Genomic DNA, 14762 nt, shown 5'->3' on the forward strand with positions numbered 1-14762 from the left:
AATTGGGGTCTCCCATATTTTCAAGATATGTCCAAGATTTGCATATTTTCTCTTCTGTCATTTGCAACTATATGAGAATACAATGCTTATTTCTGGCCATCATCTCCTTCATTATATCACTTCAAGGATGACTGCCTCAGCAGACATCATTAATGATATTCGGCTTGGTGTATGAAACAAGTCTGAACATGCCCAGGTTTACACAGCTGGCACTTCAAATGATGAGAATTCCTGTTAGAGGTACAGGTATTACATTTGAAGAAACATGAATCATCCAACGTTGTATCTTTCTCATAAAAGAAGGTCCCTTGTAAACATCACTGCCATTTGTTGTTGGCTGTTCCTCTTTAGCCCTTCAGAAAAAGGAAATACAAGCTGAATTCTATGTCCTAGAACACAACCACCGTATTGGAAATTCCAATATTTTAAGGAAATGGAGTGCTCACAACTAACTAACTAGTGGTTGCCAAGACTATGATCTTAGGCATTGCCTTCTTCAGCACCCTAGATTTCCTCAAGATAAACTGGCTGCCCTCTCCTTCCCCAATAAACATTTTAAAACATTAACTACAATGGATGAGCCTACCGTGCATTTGTATAGACTGTACTGCACACATTGGGTTAGATCAGGGGTGTCCAAACATTTTGGCAGGAGGGCCACATCATCTCTCTGACACTGTGTCAGGGGCCGGGGAAAAAATGAATTAATTTACATTTGAAATTTGAATACATTTACATAAATGAATATATTATAGATTGAACTTATATGACTGAATGAAGGTCTTAAAGTAGCTCAAGGCCTATAAAAGGCCTTGCACAAAGTAAGGCTAACCTTTCCTTCGCTGCCACTGCTGCATCACGGACATGAAATAGCAAGTAGTGGAGGGAGCCCTCATCCCACAGCTCAGGTGAGAGGTCGAACAGTCGTCCTCTTGCTGGGAGCAGTTGCATCGGGCCAGCACGGGCTCCAGCAAGTCTCCGGAGGGCCAGAGATTCATTGGAGACTGGGGGCTCCCCGAGGGCCGGATTGGGAGCCCCTGAGGGCCACAAGTGGCCCCCGGGCCGGGGTTTGGGCACCCCTGGGTTAGATTCAAAGATCAGTGGGCACAAGTAAGTTTAAACAAGAGAAAGGAAATCTCTCTGCTCCATCACTCCCACAGCACCATCCTGAGCCTAGAGTTGTGAAGAAAAATGAGGAGGGGACCCAGAAAAATCTGGTTCCCCCCCCCCCATCAAGGACAATTTTCAGTTTTTCCCAGTTGAAAAACTGGAATTTGGGGGAACACTGAAAACAATGCTGATGACTTTTTGTTTTTTTGAATGAGTGAAACAATTTTTAAGATAAGGTTTTACTAACTCAAACTGCCAGAAACTCTGTGGTATGAAGATTGGTATGCAAAAGAGTCTACAGAAATCGAGAATGATAATTACTGGGCATACCGTGGACAACACACAATGTATTTCTTCATCTCTAGGCTCTATGTGGTTTCCAAACCAGGGGTCACGACCCAAACAAGGGTAATGTGAATGCAGCAGTATTCCCTGCAGGCTGTGCAGCCATGTAGCTGGAATTGAGTCCCTACACAGTTTCCCTCTCAGTGTTCCAGAGCTGGGCAATAATGATGACATAATCACCAAGCGGTCCAGAGTGTACCAACTCCACAGGTTATCAGACTGAGAGAAAAAACTGTATTTAGGATTGCAGTCAAAAAGGCCCGTGGGCTGAATGCAGTCCCTGGGAGCAATTTATCTGGCCCCCATTATAATTGGGATCTCTCATATCTTGAAAATATGAACAAGATTTGCACATTTTCTCTTCTGCATTTGCAGCTAATTTGTTTCTACATGAGAGCAAAGTGCTTATTTCTGGTTATCACCTGCTTATTGACAACACTTCCTGCTTAATGATGTCACTTTCAGCTCTCAACAGACACCACAAATGCTAACTTTGGCCCTCTGTAGGAAATGAGTTTGACACCCTTGTCCTAGAGGGTGCTGCCATCTTCCTGAGAAGAGCATACAGGGCAGTTGTTGCTTGTGGATGGTTGCTGCCTTTTTCTGGTGATCTTTGTTCTACTTTGTCTCATTTTGTCCACAATTAATATGCCATATAATGTGTATGATGATCAGAGTTCAATATTTTCCATGTTGAGTAAAAGTTTATATCCAAATACACCTAGGTTGCTAGCTAAATACTTACGGCTGCAAACCTATCCACACTTTCCTGGGAGTAAGCTCCATTGACTATAACGGGACTTACTTCTGTATATACAGGTAGAAGTAGGACTGAGCTCTAAGACAGCAACTGTATGAGACAATTTCTGCCCTAATGATATAGTCTTTTTTTGTTTATGACATTTGTGCTTACTGTTTTTATTTCTTACTACTTGTCACATGGCAAACTGACACATATGCTCAGGTAGCACAGGATACAGTAGTTTGCATCTCTCTGTGGGTGTATGTACAAAACTAAGGCTTTTATACTTTTAAATTTCATATACAGGTGAATGTAGTTTAGCGACATTCCAGACAGCAACATCCCGCATATGCGACGACCGCCGCTGGTCCCTGTTAACTCTCCCAAGTCTCTGATACGGAGGGGAGCCAAGCTCCCCTTGCCTTCAGAGGTTTTTCTGAGCATCGCTGAGGCAGCGCACAGTTGTGTGCTGCCTCTCCAAGGCTTAGACTGGCTGTTTTGGGAGAAAACATGTGACTTCCGGTTTCCCAGGAAACCAGAAGTCACATCTTTTCACCCAAAATGCGCATTCTGAGCCTCGCAGAGGCAGCACACAGAAAAGCCTCTGGAGGAGCGTGGCTCCCCTCATCTTTTAGAGGCTTCACATAACGTCAAGCCTTGCTTGATGACGGGGGTGCCAGTCCGCATCGCTGTCATTAGACAACGCACAACTGTATATGCCAAACAGGACAATTTTATAAATGATGCATTTAAGCTGTCAAATTATAGGCTTGATATGAAATAACTACTGCATATATTTCCATTTTCCCCCAAACCTGACTTTTTCCCCCATTGCTTCAAAACGCCTGGAAATTTTACACCTTTATCTGAGGCATGTAAGAAGCCACTCCTGAGAGTCAGGGGTAGGGTTGCCAATCCTCCAAGATAAGCATGGCATCTTCAGAACTCAGGATCAAACTCGAGTTGACTACTGAAAGCTACTCTGGAGATTTTAACTGGGCCTTAAGGAATTTCCAAGATTACATCATGTCATAGGAAAAAAAAAGATCCCCCAGAACAGCTTCAGTCATAGTTAGCAACCCTATTTGGGGGACATGTGGGCATGGGTGGAAGGGGGCATATGGCAATTCCCCTGACACTCCTCCTCTCTCTGCAGCTTGTTGCCTTCATTCCACTAAAGTTTCCCTGGTAGTTTTTCAGCAACCTCAGGTTGCTGTTGCGAGGAAGTTTGCACAATTTCTTCGCATTCACAGATTTCAAGATTCATTTCAAACCATTAAAGTTTGGTTTGAATGACATGAGTGGACAGTACAAAATCTTGTGCCCCAAGGCCCCAGCACTGTGGTTTCACAAACAACTCCAGAAAGCTGAGCTATTTTCTTCTGCATTCTTTGAACATTTTACTGCTTATTATGTTGAAAAACATAATTATACATTTTTAAAACCTTAAATTCTATTTTTTTTTATTTTACTTCATCCAACAGCTTCCACATTTCCGCCTTTCTATCTCTATCCCTTTGTTTACCAGCAGCTGCATATTTGACCCAAGTAACCTGTATTTCCTAAAACTTTCTTCTAGCACCATAGATACAAGTCAATGTTCCTGTTTTTTTGACAGCAGGAGGTAAGTTGCATATATTTTTCATTCTTTTTCAAGGCCTGCCATCAAAGGAAACTGACAGCCTTGCCAAAGTGCTGGTTAACCTATTGTTTATCTTCTACAACTAGGGTTCCCAACCCGTGTTCCGCGGACCACTGGTGGTCCGCAGCACCCCCCCCCCAAGGTGGTCTGTGACGTCTCTGGTGAAAAAAAGAAAAAAAATGCTCTTCCAGGAAGAAAAAAGCCTCTGCAGCGCCAGCAGCCGCTCGGAGCCAATCAGAGCATAGCCTCTCCATCTCCTGCCTCCCCCCTCCACCTCCCTTCCCTCCTTGTTTGTGAGTGCCCAGACAAGCAAAAAAGTGAAGCGCAAGCGCCTTGTAAGGTGCACGCACATTTGTGCAGCCTGGTGGCTCAGCTGCATGCAGAGGAGAGGTGCCCTGCCGCCCATTGCCTCCAGCCCACTGCCTCCATTCCTTGACCCTGTGCCTTCAGGTGAGCCCTGGCAGCCTGGTTTCTCAGGAGTCAGATCAGGATTCCAGCCAGCCTGGGAAGTCCCTTTTGCGGGCGGGGGGGGGGCCTGAGAAGGAAGGGGGGCCAGAGGAGGAGGAAGGGGGGCCGGGGGGGCCAGAGGAGGAGGAAGGGGGGCCAGAGGAGGGGGAGGAATGGGAGTAATGAGGAGGAGGAGGAGGAGGAGGAGGAGCAGACTCCCAAAGGCATCGCTGGCTGGCTGGCTAGGGGAGGTTTCCCTTGGAGTGGGTTTCTCTGGATGCGATTTCCCCTGGGAGTGCAGACTCCAGCTGGCCAGGAACACAGAGGAAGGGAGTTGGAGGCAGTGTGGCAGCAGGCTCAACCCCCAGCCCTGGTACCCCTCCCCAGTTGGCAGGATTGGGCCCCCTGGAGGTGCTCTTCTAACTCAGCCCAGGGGTGGAGCAAGGGATCCAGGCAACCAGGTTTTTGCACCGCTTTTGGAGAGGGAAACAGGCAGCACCTCTGCTGTCTTACTGCAAGCTGCCCACCTGGGGGGAAGCAATTCCAGAAGTTGCAGAACAGGCACCACCCTAGCCAAGTACAGCAGGTGCAACCCCTGACTTTTTCTCCTCAGAGAGCAGCAGCAGCAGCTTTGTCCATGGGGAGCCCTCCCCCACCCCACACTTGGCCAGTTCCCCTATCTCTTCAGATTGCAATACTATGCATGCTTACCTTGGAGTAAGCCCCATTGACTATAATGGGACTTACTTCTGAGTAGACATGCCTAGAATGGGGCTGTTAGTCACACTGTGGCTGTGATGGACTTCTCCAGAAATTTCTCTAATCCCCTTTTAAAGGCATCTGGTCTAGACACCATCATCACATCTTGGGGCAAGGAGTTCCACAGACTAATGGCAGAGTAGGCAGCTGTTGTTTTGTGGCTGCAGCCTACCTATAGGCTTGCTCACACTCTCTTAGCTCCAACCAAAGTAGTCCACAGCTAGAGCATGACAGTGATTAGAACAGGAAGTGAATAGAGGCTTTTTTGCCCCCTAAAGACCTTGCAGTGCACACCAAAAGGACTTTTCTTCCTGAGACATGCAGCAGCCATTCTGAGATGTCGCTCTGAGCTGGTGCTTCTCCTTCAGGACCGACCTGCCTAAATTGGGTTGAACACTTTCCTAAGGACTCTGGACTCACAAGTGGGGGGAGCAGGGCCAGGGCTGTGTAACAAAAGGAACTGTGGAGGGATGTGTGCACTTTCTGTTGGCTCATTTAACTACCTTGCATGACTTGTCTATAATCCCCTCCTGCTTACCCTCTCCCTTTCTGAGGTGTTTTTCCACACTTAAAAGAGGCAAAGGCTCTGCGTAATGTGGTCTGGTGTGGGGGAAAAGAGACTGGATTGAATTGGGTGGGTATGAAAACCTCTGAGTTGGGGGGGAATTATTTTGTGTTCCATGTAAACCCAAGACTTTCACAGCTAGTGAAGCAAATGCAAGCACAACCATCATATTAATTATTAAATAATCTTCTTATGTATTACAAATTCAATTGTATTTTTTGTGTGCAAGGGTGGGGGGTGTTGCATATGGTCCCCGCCGTCTCCAAATTTTCCCTTAGTGGTTCCTGAGCTCCTAAAGGTTGGGAAGCACTGTTCTACATCAATATGTGAGTAGGGACCACATTCCTGTTTTACAGAGGGTCAAAGTTCAGCCTGAACTAATCAATTTGCTGTTTATCAGAATGCCAATTCAGATATGATTAAATTCTGCTAAGTTAGTGTCTTCTACTAGACTAGAAGAGATAAAAATTCTCCACCTTGCGATTTTACTCTATGATATGCCCCATATATGTTTTATTGCAGATCTTCCTTATATCAGCATTGCACAATGTAACAGCTGATTACATGGAAGGAAGGAAAGGCCTACTAGCCTTCTACTATGGCTCATCTCTGCCAGAGACCTAAAATCAAAGAACACTTGAAGGTGGCCTAGAAGTCATCTAGTAGTCTAAGCCCCTGCTCAGAGCAGACAACTACAGCATCCCTGACAAAAGACCATCCAAATGCTGCTAGAAGTCTGCAGAAGTCACATAGCATTCTGAGAGACCCCTTCCATCCGGCTCATAAGTTCTTTGAACTGTTGCCTTCGGGTAGACAATACAGAATTATTAGAGCAGCACCACACGACTCCTGAACAGTTTTTATCCCACAGCCATTATTACGCTGAATAAGGCGATACAGTTGTTACCATGCTCCTGGGCATTATGGTCTCTTATACTGTTTTTATATTATGATGCATGTTGTATAGAATGTGTGGGTGAGTGTGTAGCATGTGATTGTTGGAAGTGTAGTATATATTTATGCTTATATCTCAAAGGTGCATAAATTTTGTTGTGCTGTAGCACAATGAGAAGTTACTACTACTACTACTACTACTACTAAAAGAGAATACATCAAAATGAGGGACAGCCCACAACAGTACAAGGCAGACTGTTCCAGTGATGGACAATTCTTACAGTCAGGACATTCTCCTCATGTTTACCTAAAATTATTCCCCTGTAGCTTCAAACCATTGATTCTAGTCTTGCATGTTGTTCAGTCTTTGAAAATATCTCAGTTTCACTATGCCTTGAGCACAGGAAAGCACAAATATATACATCTTTGAAATAAAATCTGTAAAATGGAAATAGTTGCTCTGTTTCAAAGTTGCTCTGTTTCAAACACTCCATTTCAAAGTGTGAGAGGACACACTACAAACATTTTATACTTTTAAAGGCTTTGTGCAACAACTCCAAGCAGAAATAAATGAGGCACTTTTTTCCTATAAAGAGACAGTAGGATCCACAGAAGAAGTGAAACCTAAACAGTGGAAATAGCCAGGACAGATGCAACGCATGGCCAGCAACATTAAGGAGAATAATAAAAGCTTCTTCAAACATGTTAGAAGCAGGAAAACTGCCAGAGAAGCGGTTGGCCCTCTGGATGGTGAGGGAGGGAAAGGGGAGATAAAAGGAGACTTAGAGATGGCAGAGAAATTAAATGAGTTCTTTGCATCTGTCTTCATGGCAGAAGACCTCGGGCAGATACCGCTGGCTAAATGGCCCCTCCTGACCAAGAAATTAAGTCAGATAGAGGCTGAAAGAGAAGATGTTTCAGACCTCATTGATAAATTAAAGATCAATAAGTCACCAGGCCCTGATGGCATCCACCCAAGAGTTATTTAGGAATTAAAGAATGAAGTTGCTGATCTCTTGACTAAAACATGCAACTTGTCCCTCAAAATGGCCACAGTGCCAGAGGACTGGAGGATAGCAAATGTCACACAGATCTTTAAAAAGGGATAGAGGGGGGGACCCGGGAAACTACAGGCCAGTCAGCCTCACATCTATACCGGGTAAGATGGTGGAATGCCTCATCAAAGATAGAATCTCAAAACACATAGACGAACAGGCCTTGCTGAGGGAGAATCAGCATGGCTTCTGTAAGGGTAAGTCTTGCCTCACAAACCTTTTAGAATTCTTTGAAAAGGTCAACAGGCATGTGGATGCGGGAGAACCTGTGGGCATTATATATCTGGACTTCCAGAAGGCATTCAACACAGTCCCTCACCAAAGGCTGCTGAGAAAACTCCACAGTCAGGGAATTAGAGGGCAGGACCTCTCCTGGATTGAGACCTGGTTGAAGACCAGGAAGCAAAGAGTGGGTGTCAATGGGCAATTTTCACAATGGAGAGAGGTGAAAAGCGGTGTGCCCCAAGGATCTGTCCTGGGACCTGTGCTTTTCAATCTCTTCATAAATGACCTGGAGACAGGGGTGAGCAGTGAGGTGGCTAAGTTTGCAGACACCAAATGTTTCTGAGTGATGAAGACCAGAAGTGATTGTGAGAAGCTCCAGAGGATCTCTCCAGACTGGTAGAATGGGCAGCAAAATGGCAGATGCATTTCAATGGAAGTAAGTGTAAGTCATGCACATTGGGGCAAAAAATCAAAACTTCACATATAGGCTAATGGGTTCTGAGCTGTCTGTGACAGATCAGGAGAGAGATCTTGGGGTGGTGGTGGACCAGTCAATGAAAGTGTCAACTCAATGTGCGGCGGCAGTAAAGAAGGCCTATGCTTGGGATCATTAGAAAAGGTATTGAGAACAAAACAGCTAATATTATAATGCCGTTGTACAGATCTATGGTAAGGCCACACCTGGAGTATTGTGTCCAGTTCTGGTTGCCGCATCTCAAAAAAGACATAGTGGAAATGGAAAAGGTGCAAAAGAGAGCGACTAGGATGATTACGGGGCTGGGGCACCTTCCTTATGAGGAAAGGCTACGGCGTTTGGGCCTCTTCAGCCTAGAAAAGAGAAGCCTGAGGGGGGACATGATTGAGACTTACAAAATTATGCAGGGGAAGGATGAAGTGGATAGAGAGATGCTCTTTACACTCTGACATAACACCAGAACCAGGGGACATCCACTAAAATTGAGTGCTGGGAGGGTTAGGACAGACAAAAGAAAATATTTCTTTATTCAGCGTGTGGTTGGTCTGTGGAACTCCTTGCCACAGGATGTGGTGACAGCATCTGGCCTGGATGCCTTTAAAAGGGGATTGGACAAGTTTCTGGAGGAAAAATCCATTATGGGTTACAAGCCATAATGCATATGTGCAACCTCCTGATTTTAAAAATGTGCTATGACAGAATGCCAGATGCAAGGGAGGGCACCAGAATGAGGTCTCTTGTTATCTGGTGTGTTCCCTGGGGCATTTGGTGGGCCGCTGTGAGATACAGGAAGCTAGACTAGGTGGGCCTATGGCCTGATCCAGTGGGGCCGTTCTTATGTTCTTAATGCTCCTTCCTACTCCAAGATTCAGATTTCAAATACTGGGTTAGGAGTGAAGCTGGTTCAGAGCTTCACATTTATGGGTATAGGACAGGGCTTCTCAAACTGGGGCGCCTAAGGGCCCTGGACTCTTTCCCCTTAAGGGGCAGTGTGGAAGCATCAACGCGATCCCCAGGATTGCATTGCTAAGTGGGCTTCATGGAACCCTTCACGACCTGGGACTCCCCAGCCTTCAAAAAGTGAAAGCAGAGCAATCACGCTCCATTTCTGGTTTTGCAGAGGTGGGCATGATCACTCCATTTTCACTTTCTGAATGCTGGAGATGGTCACACAGGGTTCCCCACACCCCTGGGAAGCTGCTGCAGAGACTGGTAAGTACATGCCAGCCCCTGCAGCCCCCTTAACGACACAATCCTGGGGATCGCGTCACTGCTTTCCCCGCTCCCATGCAGGTACTTACTGTGGTCCTCAAACTCCCTGCGAGTTTGAGAACCGCAGGTATAGGAGGAGAATCAAATGAGATGACTTGAGGAAAACGCAGCAGACTTTCCCAGAGCCATTTCTATTTCTCTTTATGTTGCCAATACCTTTAAAGAATTAGAGTATGGATTTTTTTTTTTATAGAGTAGCTTTGCAAATAATACAACTGTCTAAGGCTCATGCATACAAGATAACTCAATTAGTGGGTCAGAGACAAGCTACTTCCCCTGAAGAAATGCTTACTTGCCTGCAGCAAGTGGCAAAAGGCAAGGCTGTTCTAAAGACCAAATTACAGAATTTGTTAACAGCCAAAAACATCGCCATGTAGAACATGGTTTAGAAATATCTACATAGACAAAATTCCTAATTCCAGAAATAAACAAACATGTTGATCATGCCGATATGTTGACAAAAAATTCAACTCAGGTACATAGTCTGGTTACCCACAACTCAGTTTGTACAAAGTCGGTAAGAACACAGGTTTCCTTCCAAAACCATTTAAGTTTTCAAAAGTGAAGAAAGGGCAGTTTAGTTCGAAATTCCAAGAGCGAAGCAGCCATAAAGGGTACATAAGGGCAAGCTCTCTAGCCATTCTGCCTCTGGAGCTCCAAGCCGAAATTCATAACTAAAATCACTGAGCTGTAACACTGCTGAACTATTGGAGGACAAGATTACTTTACTTTGGTAGTAAAGTCCCCTTTATAAATAAATCCAGTTTCATCTGAAGCACCATGTAGTCTCTAATTCAATCCTTCCTTAAGTCTTAGTGGAGCCCCAGGTTACTGGACAGCAAACAGAACTCTGGGGTTAAGAACCTGGAAGCATGTCCCTTATCCCACAAGGTTTTGCAGAGAGCGAGGCTTGCAAATTTAGGGACTGGTGGTAACAGAACCACCACCAAAAAGGTCAGCATTAGTGTCTCAAGCCCTTGTGTCAGGACTACAAGAAGACCACATCAGGCCATTAGCTAAAAATGAGCAAACCTCTCTTCCAAAGCAATTCAGCATTTTAACCCAACAACTTTGGTCAAATTTTAACTCAGCGATTTTCAACCGCTATGCCACAGCACACTGGTGTGCTGCGAATGGTCCACAGGCGTGCCACGGGAAGGTCATTTATTAGTAGGGCTACTGGGGGATGTGAGCTCTCCGCCAGCAGTGTGGTGTGCATTATTGATTTTCAAAAAACTGATGGTGTGCCTTGACAACATAAGCACCAAAGCAGGCACAGTAATGAAGAGATAAAAGTAGGCCTGGGGCAAAGATATGCCTTGGACCTGGAAGCAGGGCAGGTGTCAGTATTGTCAGGAAAGAAGTGGACAGGTGAGAGAGAAGTCATGGAAGGTTGCTAGGTCTAGAGGTTTTTACATTCTGATGGAAATTCTGCCAACTGTGACTTGACAACTGTAGGTGAGTAACAAGGACTACAAAGCAGTGAGTGGTAGTGATGGTGGTTGGTGTCATGTAATGATTGCTGGCAAGTTCTAGTTTGCGATCATAGAATCAGAAGGGGCTTACAAGATCATTTACTTGAACTCCCTGCCAATGAGGCTGACTATAACTACAACATCCCTTACAGATGGCTATCTAATCTCTACTTAAAAACTTCCCATGGTGGAGAGTCTACCACCTTCAGAGACAGACTGTTCCATGGCCAAACACTTCTTACTGTCAGGAAGTTTTTTGTAACATTCAATCAAAATCTCCCTTGGTGTAATTTAAACTAATTTGTTCTGGTTCTACCCTTCACAGCAACTGAGAACAAATCCCCTCCATCTTCCCATGATAGTCTCTTGGATATCTGTAGATAGTTATATCCCCCTTTAACCATCTATTCTCCAAGCTAAGCATGTCTGCCTCCGTCAAGCTGTCTTCATAGGACATAATTTCCTGCCCCCTCACCATTCTAGTCGACCTCCACTGGATCTACTCCAGTCTGTCAATACCTCTCTTAAATTGCTGTGCCCAGAATTGGGCACAATATTCTAAGTGGGGTCAGACTAAAGCAGTAAGTTACAGTAAATCTTTGTTGAGAAGGAGGCGGCAGGTCCCTTTAAAAAAAAAAAAAAGCAAACAGCTTTGGGGTTTTTGTAACATCTAGTTTCACCCTGTGAACTGTCTCTTAAATTGCTTGCTTGAATATGGAGAAATGTCTGACACTGTTTTGAACACCTTGATAAGAAATAATGGCACAGTATGTTGCAGGAAGTACCTGCTGAGGTGAATCTTTTCACTCCAGAAAAAGTCTGTAAAGTATGTGTTATGTAAGAATAAATAAATACTTTTGTTGAAGTTGTGTTGGCACTGCATCAGGGTCACTTTGTCATTCTCTGGCTTCAAAATTTCATATGTGGATTTGGTATCGAGAACCTGGAGTAAGCAATACTGTATAATGGCATGTGTATTTCAGAATCAATCGATCAGCTGCCTTTTGATTGTTTGGTGTGATGGAGGCCACAACACTGCAGTTACAGAAACTGAGAACTAGCTATGCTTTAAGCATCTGAGAGGCTTATGCCAATGTTTGTCCATTTTGATGTTGGGCATAAAAGGTGTGGCAAATTTTGGGGGAGGAGTGGAACAAAATGTTTCCCTCCAGATCTTACAACCTACCTGAATCATCTTTTTGTATTTTTTTACAACCCAATCTGTTGTTGCTTCAGTATCAGTGAAGTGATACTTGATTTTATTCAGTCCTTGACTACATGGTGTCTAACTGGCTGAGAGCCATGTGATCACATAATGGCACTAAAGAGCCAATTGGATTTGTCTGTGTGGTGGTGATGATGATGATGCCTAGAAAAAATAAAGGTACTGCTTTCTGGACTGGTCATATGGGTGACCACATCCAATCAGATCACCAGTTGTATGAATGAACACTTTCCTTCTCCCATTAAGCTACAACACACATGCATCCATCCATCCATCACTGAAGGAAATAGCTGCTGAAAATGTTGATAATGTACAGCCTCTTCTCTCAGGTCAGCTCTGTCTTTTGAATATTTATTTCATTGTGATCATGGGAGTCCTTATTTTTCTTCATACTGTCACATTGGCAGCTGAAGTATAGACTAGAAAGTATACTGAGTATACTGAGTGAGTATGCCAGGCTGGGGACTGGAAGTGTTCCAGATTTTGGATTTTTCTCGATTTTGGGATATTTGGATAAACATAATGAGAGAGCTTGGGGTTGAGACCCAAGTCTAAACACAGAATTCATGTATGTGTAGCACTTATTGAGCAGTACCAGAATGTTCAGGGGTGCAATGGTTTTGACAAAGGCTTGGAGCCACTGGGATGATTTGGGATCCAGATCAGAGCAAGAGCGAGTGTGGTGTAAAAATGAGCACATCAGTGAAAGGACGTGTCCTATTCTCATCATGTGTGTTCACCACACCACTGTGCCTACTTTTCAGGTGGTCTGTAGTGGAAAGATGCCAGGGTACAGGTTTGTGCATGCTAACCTCCTGCTTGGAAGTCCTTCATCCAATTAGTGGCTGGTAGCGGTTTCTTAGTGGTAATGAAAAGCACCATATGTGTTCACAGCCACTCTTTTTCTTCCTGCTATATACTAGAGCAAAGACTACCATCCAAAGTGGTATAGAACTTTGCTGTAGAAACTCCTGACCCTATTTAAGACCTGTTTTCAGGGCAGGAATGAATAAAAAGGAAAAGTGTAGTTGAATGTACAGGCAGAAAAGATTATGCTGGCCCAGGTCTTACCAACAGGCAGTACACATAGATAAAGAGAAATTGCTTTCTGCCCTCTTCAGCAACTCCGGGGCCATTGCTCAGTTGTTTAGGTGCTAGTATCTGCACCTAATGTACCTAGACATTTGCGCCCTGCCCATGTTTGTTTCACCATGGTTACCCATCCTGTGCTGTGCTTATACCTGCAACAGCTGTGATGATTCATGGAGTGGCTTGGGTCAGCTGTAAATGAAAAGGCACGTGGTAGTAAATCTGTCCAACTGTGCTGCTTGTTACATTAGCTCAAAAATTGGAAACCTCGTTCTTGTTTAGATAGAATACATAGTTTAGATTTGAACACACAGTTGATAAATGTTGAATGACTGTTTCAGTTATGTGGTTCTAGCCATCCAGCTCCTATGGCTCTCTGATAATGTTTGAATTAACATGCAGGCTAGAGTGGATTCACCTGTAGCCTTTGGGTGCCATAATGTTTTGCATCCATGATGTTTTGTATATGTGTGGAGTGATAATATTCAGTTGTTTCTAGTAACATGTAATTGGCTTTTAGTCATCCAGCCCACAAGATAGCTTCTTACAAGTATTACTGGAGTATGCGTTTATAAAAGAAAAGCTATGCTGGATCTAGGCCCTTTTAGTCCAGCATTCTGTTTCCTGCAATGGCCCACCACTGGTCTCTGGGAGCCCCAGAAGTGGGAGAGAACAGCAGGCTTCTCTCCCACCATTGCTCCCCTTCAGCTGGTATTCACAGGCCTGTTGCTCTTGGATCTGGTGATGGCACATAACCATCATGTCTAGTAGCCACTGACAGATGTGTCCTCCATAGATTTCCCTAATCCCCTTTTAAAGCAATCTTTGCTAGTGGCCATCACCACACCTTGTGACAATGAATTCCACATATGGATTACGCACTGTATGAAGTACTTGCTTTTGTCTCCTATGTTTCCTGCTAATCAGTTTCATTTAATGACCCCTGGCTCTTGCATGGGATTCAGCTAGCTATAGCAAGCTGGCCAGGCAATTTTGATAACTTAACATCCACTGAAGTGTATAACTGGCAAGAACGTCCATTTATCTCTTTATTACTGTGCCTGCTTTGGTGCTCTTTCCTTCATTGCCATTTCCTTCATTCAGCCCCACCACACATGGTTCCTTCTTTGTCCCGCTTCTTATTTCTCAACTAGTCTGCACCACAGCCTTCATCTTAGGTGGTGAAGGTTTCTTCATAGAGCTCTCTCTGATCAATACCTTCTTGCTTCAATTCCTGCCTCCTTCCCCCTCTATTTTGTGTTCCATTGTCTACCTACTGTACCCTCAGACTCTTCTTGATCAATTTATTGCCTGCTCCAGGTCTTTTAGCCTCTCTGGATTGTTGGTTTCCTAATATCCTCAGTTCCCCTCTGTGCAAGTTAATGGCTGTATCCAAAGATTTCACAGTGTTCACACAAGGTGCACTGCATTCATGAAAGGAT

At 44.5% G+C, this 14762-nt stretch overlaps 1 protein-coding gene across 1 annotated transcript in view; it reads right to left on the reverse strand.

Moving 5' to 3' along the window:
* The window catches only part of SGPL1 (sphingosine-1-phosphate lyase 1), a 49333-nt gene that overhangs the window by 30502 nt on the left and 4069 nt on the right, over nt 1-14762 (reverse strand). The gene's annotated exons all lie outside the window — the stretch shown is intronic.

The sequence above is a fragment of the Tiliqua scincoides genome, chromosome 3 (assembly GCF_035046505.1).
Source record: "Tiliqua scincoides isolate rTilSci1 chromosome 3, rTilSci1.hap2, whole genome shotgun sequence".
Taxonomy (NCBI): domain Eukaryota; kingdom Metazoa; phylum Chordata; class Lepidosauria; order Squamata; family Scincidae; genus Tiliqua; species Tiliqua scincoides.